Raw genomic sequence first — 7,042 nt, forward strand, 5'->3', positions numbered from 1 at the left:
TGCCCAACCAATGTCACTGTCACCTACCATAGATAGAGGTATGTATGAATGAAACTGTATGTAGGGACGTTTCCAGTGTTTCTACCAAGTTCATGGAAGTGACAATTTTATATGCACTTATTCACATGGCCACTAGAGGGCGCTGAACTTGGGCACTGATATCGGCAGACAGTTTAAAAGACTTACAGTGTGTGTGTGTGTGTGTGTGTGTGTGTGTGTGTGTGTGTGTGTGTGTGTGTGTGTGTAAATGTTTTGTGTTTTGGAAAAAGATAATCGTTTTTTGATTATTGATTTTTTAATTATCATACCACTTCTTTAATCTTAAAAGTTAATAGATTATTTCATCTGGTAGGTTTCATGATAGCAGCTGTCATGTTGAATATCACAGATAGATAAATGAATAGAATTTGTTTAAAAAGTGTTTAAAATTCATTAAAAATAGAGCTATAAAGCATGGCCGTGGTTAGTCCTCTTGTCTCTCTAACCTGGATAAAATAGCTGTATATACAGAACGCCAAAACATAGCAGCCCTTTCCACCCATATGTTTTCATGCTTGTTCATCCCTGAAATTACACACAATTTATCAATGTGCAGAGGATGGCTGAGTGTGAGCAGAAATGGAGGGGAGCCAGCCTGCATTCAGCTGTAATGCCAGCAGCTTCAGATGGAGCTGTGATCAAGACAAAGAATCCCAGCTTTTTGGTATGTGAAGTTATTTAATCTTATCTGATAAAAACCTGGTTTTCAATCAATCTTATTTTCAAAAAGTGTGATTTGACATTTTAAAAGCAGTTAATTTATTTTACATAAGTAAGTTAATGTTCCATTGAAGGCTTTTTATGTCACTTTTCAACTGTATATATATATTTTCATGTAGAGTTCTACTCAACCATGTCACGAATTAGCATTAAGAGTTATTTAGGCCTACTCTTTAATGGTCTTAGTAATTATGACTGAAGAGGAGGTGAGATGATGTAGTTAGAGCCACAAAGCCATTAACATAGGACATGGCTGCTGCCTTTTCTATTATAAACTGAGCTTCTAACATTCTTTGCCACTAGTAGAAGATCTAATTCAGAAAAAAGCTTTGAGTTGGATTTAAAGGTCGAGGACAAAACAACAAGTTTTAATTGAAAGTGTTGCCTCTTTCATACATATTTGAACAAGCACTCGACCCTCTGTGGAACAGTATCAACAGCTAAAGCTATTATGATCCAATAAACGACACAGTTAATAAAACCCGCTTATAACGACCTTGAACTCCTATCAGGTACCAGTGATTAGAAAATCATCAGCGAGTTAATTTATTTAAACATTTGACCACTTGGCTATCGTTGGCACTCTAAAGGGCTCTCCTAAAACTGTAAAATAAATTCACTGAAAGAAATAATCTTCAAGCACAAAGCAGTGCTCACTTTGTTCCACAAGCTTCTGCCCGTGACAGATAAACTGATGCAAAAAGAAATCAGCAAGATCTCGAAAATGTCTTCACATCCTTTGTAGGCGACTCTGAAGCTGCCAAAGAAGATACATCTACTGTGAGAAAAGCACCGCATACATTTGACTTTCATGGAATTTCAGAGAAAAATCCTTTGAGGTCCAAAGAGAACAAAGGTGCTTCCAAAACTCATGAACATACAAAGACCTTTCAGAATAATGTGCTCTGGACAGAGTGACTGACCTCACAGCAGGCATGTTTGATGAAGGCCGAAGCAAAGTTTGATAGACTTCAGCGTTTTTCTTTGTAATTTAGATTAGTTTCAGCTCGTTTCCAGAGCAGGCAGTTTTCCAGAGCTTAGATTTTATTATTTTAAAATGTTCAGCTTTAGTTGAGTTTTTGAATAGTTTTCGCTGTTAGCTTCCTCAGACTGGCTGTGTTGACAAATTAGACCAAATTTACAAAAACTAAATCTAAAGAAATGTAATTATTTTATTTCAGGGAGTTTTATAAATGTAACATTTCAGTTAGTTTTCAGTTTTTTTTGTTTGTTTTTTTCTTGTTTAATCACCTAAAAAGTTTTGTTAGTTTTAGTTAACTACAAGAAAAACCTTTTAGCAACTCTGTTAAGAACCAGAGTAAAGCCTCAAACTGAAAAATATCAAGATGACGTCAGCTGTTCAGAAATGATTCACTTAAGTAATCATTTTATTAAAGCGAGACGATGCTGCAGTTACGCTTTTCCACAGCAGAATATCACATCTGACATTTTTGGTGAATAACTTAATGAAAAAGATTCAAATATGACAAACGTGCGTGCGTGTGTGTGTGTGTGTGTGTGTGTGTGTGTGTGTGTGTGTGCGTGTGTGTGTGTGTGTGTGTGTGTGTGCGTGTGTGGGTGGTGCATCCAGCTGGATTTATGTTGGTTTATTTGTAATGTTGCTCATGTGGTTGATGGAACAGCTAATTCTGGGTTCCAAGCCCGTGTTGATTTGTTGAGCTACAAACACAAAGAAATGTGACGCTGTTTCTGCCTTTGCTGCCAGACAAAGTGCAATGTGCAAACCTTTAGCCTTTTAAACCCAGTTTTTGAGGTCCAGGTAGTTTAAGTGAGTAATTATTAACAATTCTGAAGAGTGCAAACTGAAAACCTGCAGTGCTGTGAAAAGCTTTCATCTGACCTTTTTTGAGGGAACAGCCATGTGACAGTTGACAGCAAAGTCCTGGAATCATTCAAAGCTACAGACGTAGCTGCAAAAATGTCACAAATATGAAAATGTGACTGATAGAATGGAGGGAATGTTTTAATTGGTGTCTGATGCAGAAACAGCTTTAGATGGTTATTATTTGTCAGGATATGTCGGGAGAAAAACCTGCTGATTAATTGCCAGGAAGCCAGAAGCTGCACAGCTGCTGTGCAACCAGTGTGTGTGCGCCGTTTGAACGTAGTTTGGAAGCATGTTGAGTTTCAGGACTTTATTTTAATGCCAAGTCTTTTTGTACATGTGGCTGCGTGACATTTACTCGTGTAGAGTCTAATTTCTAGTTTTGCGAAACAACATTTAAACTTTTGGGCAATGTCACTTTTCATGTAATGCATCCGTACAAGCGCGCAGAGCTGCGTATTAGCCTGAAAATGATGTTTTCTAAACCAATTTTCTATACTGTATTCATTCCTAATCTGATGTTCTTCGGCCCCCTTGTGCCACCCAATTTAAGAAATCCTATAAATGCCACCGGCGTGTGCGTGTGTATGCGTGTGTGTGCAGCAGTGAAGCATTCAGCATTCAGGGCCAAGCCTCCTGCTGCTTTCACCAGGGTGAGAGGAGCAACACACAAACACGCAGACTCACAGTGCTGGCTTTCAGCTGATGCATTTATGAGCGACACACACACGAAGAATACGCTCCCTCCACGTCTTCTCTCTCTGCATCTTGCTTCTGTGACTCCACCTGCTATCCAGCATCCCCGTCCTCACCCCTTTCCCTCCATCTGTTGCACTCCTTCACTCCGCCCGCCTCGCTCGCTCTCTGTTTTCCATCCAGCCTAATTAGAGCTCCGTCAAATCCAGGTGAGCTGACAGCCAATTATCACTCTGTCACACCGAGTCACGCACTCCCATCCCTCTTCTTTTACCCTTTTTTAGCCTCGCGGGAATTTAATTTTTTGCATCAGTAGCACGAACAGGACAGTTCGCTGTTCTTGTTTTAGGAAACTGCCGGAAGAATGACGGCTGAGTGTGAAGCCGTGCGATGATAAGCAGGCGAACACGCGGGCTGCCACACAGACGCCACAACAGAGCCGAGGCTGAATTTACGCGTAGAGTAGAATACTGAAAGACTTGTGCACGAACTAGGCCTGTATTATTTCCAGAAAGCCCACTCACGTAATGCTTTGACACATTTAACCGTTTCACACTAAAATGTTCCGGTAACAAGTCCGCAGGTCGCTCTGTTCTCACACGTGCATTTATCATCATCGTGCAAAACGCATTAAACTGTACATTTTAATTAATGTCACCAAGACAAAGTCTAAACTGAAAGCTCAGACTTGTGAGTCTGCAATTAATGAAACTAATAACTTAACTAATGACCGATTAATGGGGGGCTGCACAGCTTGCTGCAGAAATGACATCTTATACAAAAGGACAGGGAGCAGTGCCCTGACTCGCAAAGATTTTCAGTGCGCAGAACAACTGTGCCATTATGTGCCTGTGCGGAGAGATGCTCCCATCAAAATGCATTAAAAAACCCTGATGCCAAAAATAACAGCGCACCATGGGGGAAAACTACTGTGACAGTCTTCGTGACAGCGCAAATATTCCCATAAATGTGGGCAACACTTTCACAACTGTAGCAATATGATCATCTACCAGAAAAGCATCTATAATATACACATAATATATAATGCGTATATCATTTACAAATTAATGGTAAAAAAGATGACTGTATTCATCATTCATACTGTACCTGCACGACATGATACATTTATATAATCCTCACATTTACATTCAATAATTCAACTGAGATTTTGGAGACATGCTTTGTTGTTTCATTTAAAGATGATTTCTATATGCTTCTTAAAATAATAGTTTGGGTGTTGTTGTGTTCCCTCTGTGCAGACTGCATTGTTAGGTGTGAGTGAGAGTTGACGGACTTGTGTGAATACAAAATGCGTTCTCGCCTTCAGTGTGTCCATTCTGCAGGACGCTCCTCTCTAACAGCTGTCACCACACAGCGCTGCATTTCTTCCATCTGTGACACTTTCCACGAAAAAGCAGTTTAAAAGGGGAAAAGACCTTTAAACTCACCATATTCTAGGGTTTCCTGGACGTTTGCATTTCGGAGAAGATGTTGAAGAAATGAATGCACGGGGGTCCCAAGATTACAGACAGTTAGCAAAGAGTCTTGGAATTCCTCCAGTCCCACAACACTTGGTCTAATTCCCCGAGGTGGATAAGAAAAAGGTCCGTAAATGCACCGTGAGGAGCGTCAGGTAAATCCTCCGCTCAGCTGCCGCCGTGCGTGGAGCTTCCCCCGCCTCAGCGTCGGTTAGTGTTCCCGGTAAGCCAGCGGTCTGCTCCCTGACCGTCCGCGGTAGCCGCGCTCTGAAAGAGCAGCATCCCTAACACTTTGTCCACACACACACCCTCGGGAGGCGTCGGCTGTGTTCGGCTGTTTCCGGTAATATTCTAGGCTCCTGGGTGGAGGCTGTCAAAGACGTCCTAGTTTATTTACACACTGACAGGCTCCTCGTTAATCGCATTAATCATCCTGCTCATAAAGACATTTATTTCTATAGAAATGTCGTTTACACACTTTAAACACAACACCAGGCTGCGTCTGTGGTTCGATCCCCGCACGGAAAACGCGGTCCCCCGACACCTCCCCCGTCGGAGCCCATGAGCGATCAGCTACCTGCTCCAGAGGAGATCCCGGCAGTAATTAACACCACAGCATCGACCTGCTGTAGCCTGTGACAGTGCAGAGGTGCCATCTATAGAGAAAAGGATTTCCTACAGTTCTGGCACTGAAAGCGACGATGAGACGAAAAACTGTACAAACATTTATTTTCAATATTTTTACTTATTTTGTAACCAACTTACCTTTTTAACTTTGGCCAATCACCAGTGATACCCAAATGTAATCATGCCAAATATTTATTTTATGCAATTTATTTATTTATTATGCAGATATATTTGAAACTTCTCGGTGGCTTCTCCTCATCTGAACTGAACAGCCTTATGTTTGTGCCTTAAAGTCTTTATTAATGCAATGATTTGGCAAATATTGTGAACTGTCGTGTGTTAAAGGCTTGCCAAGAAGTTTTGTTTTAGTAATCTTCTCGGCCGTTAGCACTGCTGCATATGTGGTCTGCACCAAGGGCGTGGATTTGGTTTGGGCTGGTGGGGACGATGATTCAACCACCTGTTTCTTTTTTGTTCCTTTTTGTCTTTGAAACATACTTGCCTACATGTGCTATTCTACCTGCTTTTAAACCATTTAAAATTACAATTCATAGTTTTATATGTGAATTATATAATGTTAAATTACTATTAAACAAATGACTGACTAAGTATTTCAGGCTTTAGTTCACTTCAGCCATATTCCATATAAATCAGGTATCATACAAAAATAAAAAATAGCTTCAAATACAGTCATGACTATGTGGTCTGCACACTACTCCATATAGTTTGTAGCTGCATGTTGCTAATCATCTTTGCTAACATAAGCTGATAACTTAGTACTATAACATCACCCAGCAAACATGGTGGAAACCCTGACATCGTCTCTCTGGTCATAAATGGCTGCAGTTCAACAGCAGAGCACCGCAGACAGGCTGATGCTGCAAAGAAGGAATTCAATGCATTTGTGCTTTTTGTTTGTTTGTTTGTTTGTTTGTCTCTTTTAACTAAAATGGTCAGCACGTGGTTGCGCTGTGAGCAAACAGCAAGAATGAAAAGGGCAAAATAATAATACTAAAACTCTTGTTTTGCTTTGATTATGTTAGTGACGTTTAATTTAATGTAGTTACTTATCTAAGCTGGAAAGTTGTTTGTTTGTTTGTTTGTTTGTTTGTTTGTTTGTTTGTTTGTTTTACTCTTTGCTTCGAGCCCTGTGTACATGAGCTGAATGCTAAAAGACCTTTTGTTAAAAGGGTTGGTGTAATAAGCATATATGCTTCAGCCAGTACCTTCTTAATTAGCCTTGTCTCGTGCTTTCATGCTTTGTGGTAGATCTTTATTCTGTATTCACTGAGACATTTGAATGCTAATCAATAAATCAATAAATCAATAAATCAGAAATCAGCAGATGCACATCGAGTGTCTTCTCCATGCACACAGACTAATGTTAAATAAAATATATGAGTAAAATGTCTTTACGCCACTAACAGTTTGTTACATTTCAAGTGTAATTCATTTGTGACACGCTGAAGTTAAAGCATCATCTTTTGCTCATATGATTGTTGGGATTTCTTTTTAGTTATTGTAAAGTCTCTACCTTAAAGTATAAAGCACCTTGAGGTGACTGTTGTGAAATGGAAATATATAAATAAAATTAAACTGAACACATCTGATTCTGATTCAGTTTATCAACATAAAC

General features: G+C 39.9%; 1 protein-coding gene across 6 annotated transcripts in view; it reads right to left on the minus strand.

Moving 5' to 3' along the window:
* ptprfa (protein tyrosine phosphatase receptor type Fa) overlaps positions 1–5,302 on the minus strand; it is a 385,498-nt gene extending 380,196 nt beyond the window's left edge. For 4 of the 6 annotated variants that reach the window (XM_087852896.1, XM_087852895.1, XM_087852893.1 and 1 more), the window contains exon 1: positions 4,750–5,302. The gene's annotated coding sequence lies outside the window, so the exon portion shown is untranslated. The remainder of the gene's footprint in view (positions 1–4,749) is intronic. The other 2 variants (XM_087852897.1, XM_087852894.1) reach the window with 1 other exon arrangement.
* Positions 5,303–7,042: the final 1,740 nt, after the last annotated feature.

The sequence above is a fragment of the Neolamprologus brichardi genome, chromosome 15, assembly GCF_056152115.1.
Source record: "Neolamprologus brichardi isolate AB-2024 chromosome 15, ASM5615211v1, whole genome shotgun sequence".
NCBI classification, from domain to species: domain Eukaryota; kingdom Metazoa; phylum Chordata; class Actinopteri; order Cichliformes; family Cichlidae; genus Neolamprologus; species Neolamprologus brichardi.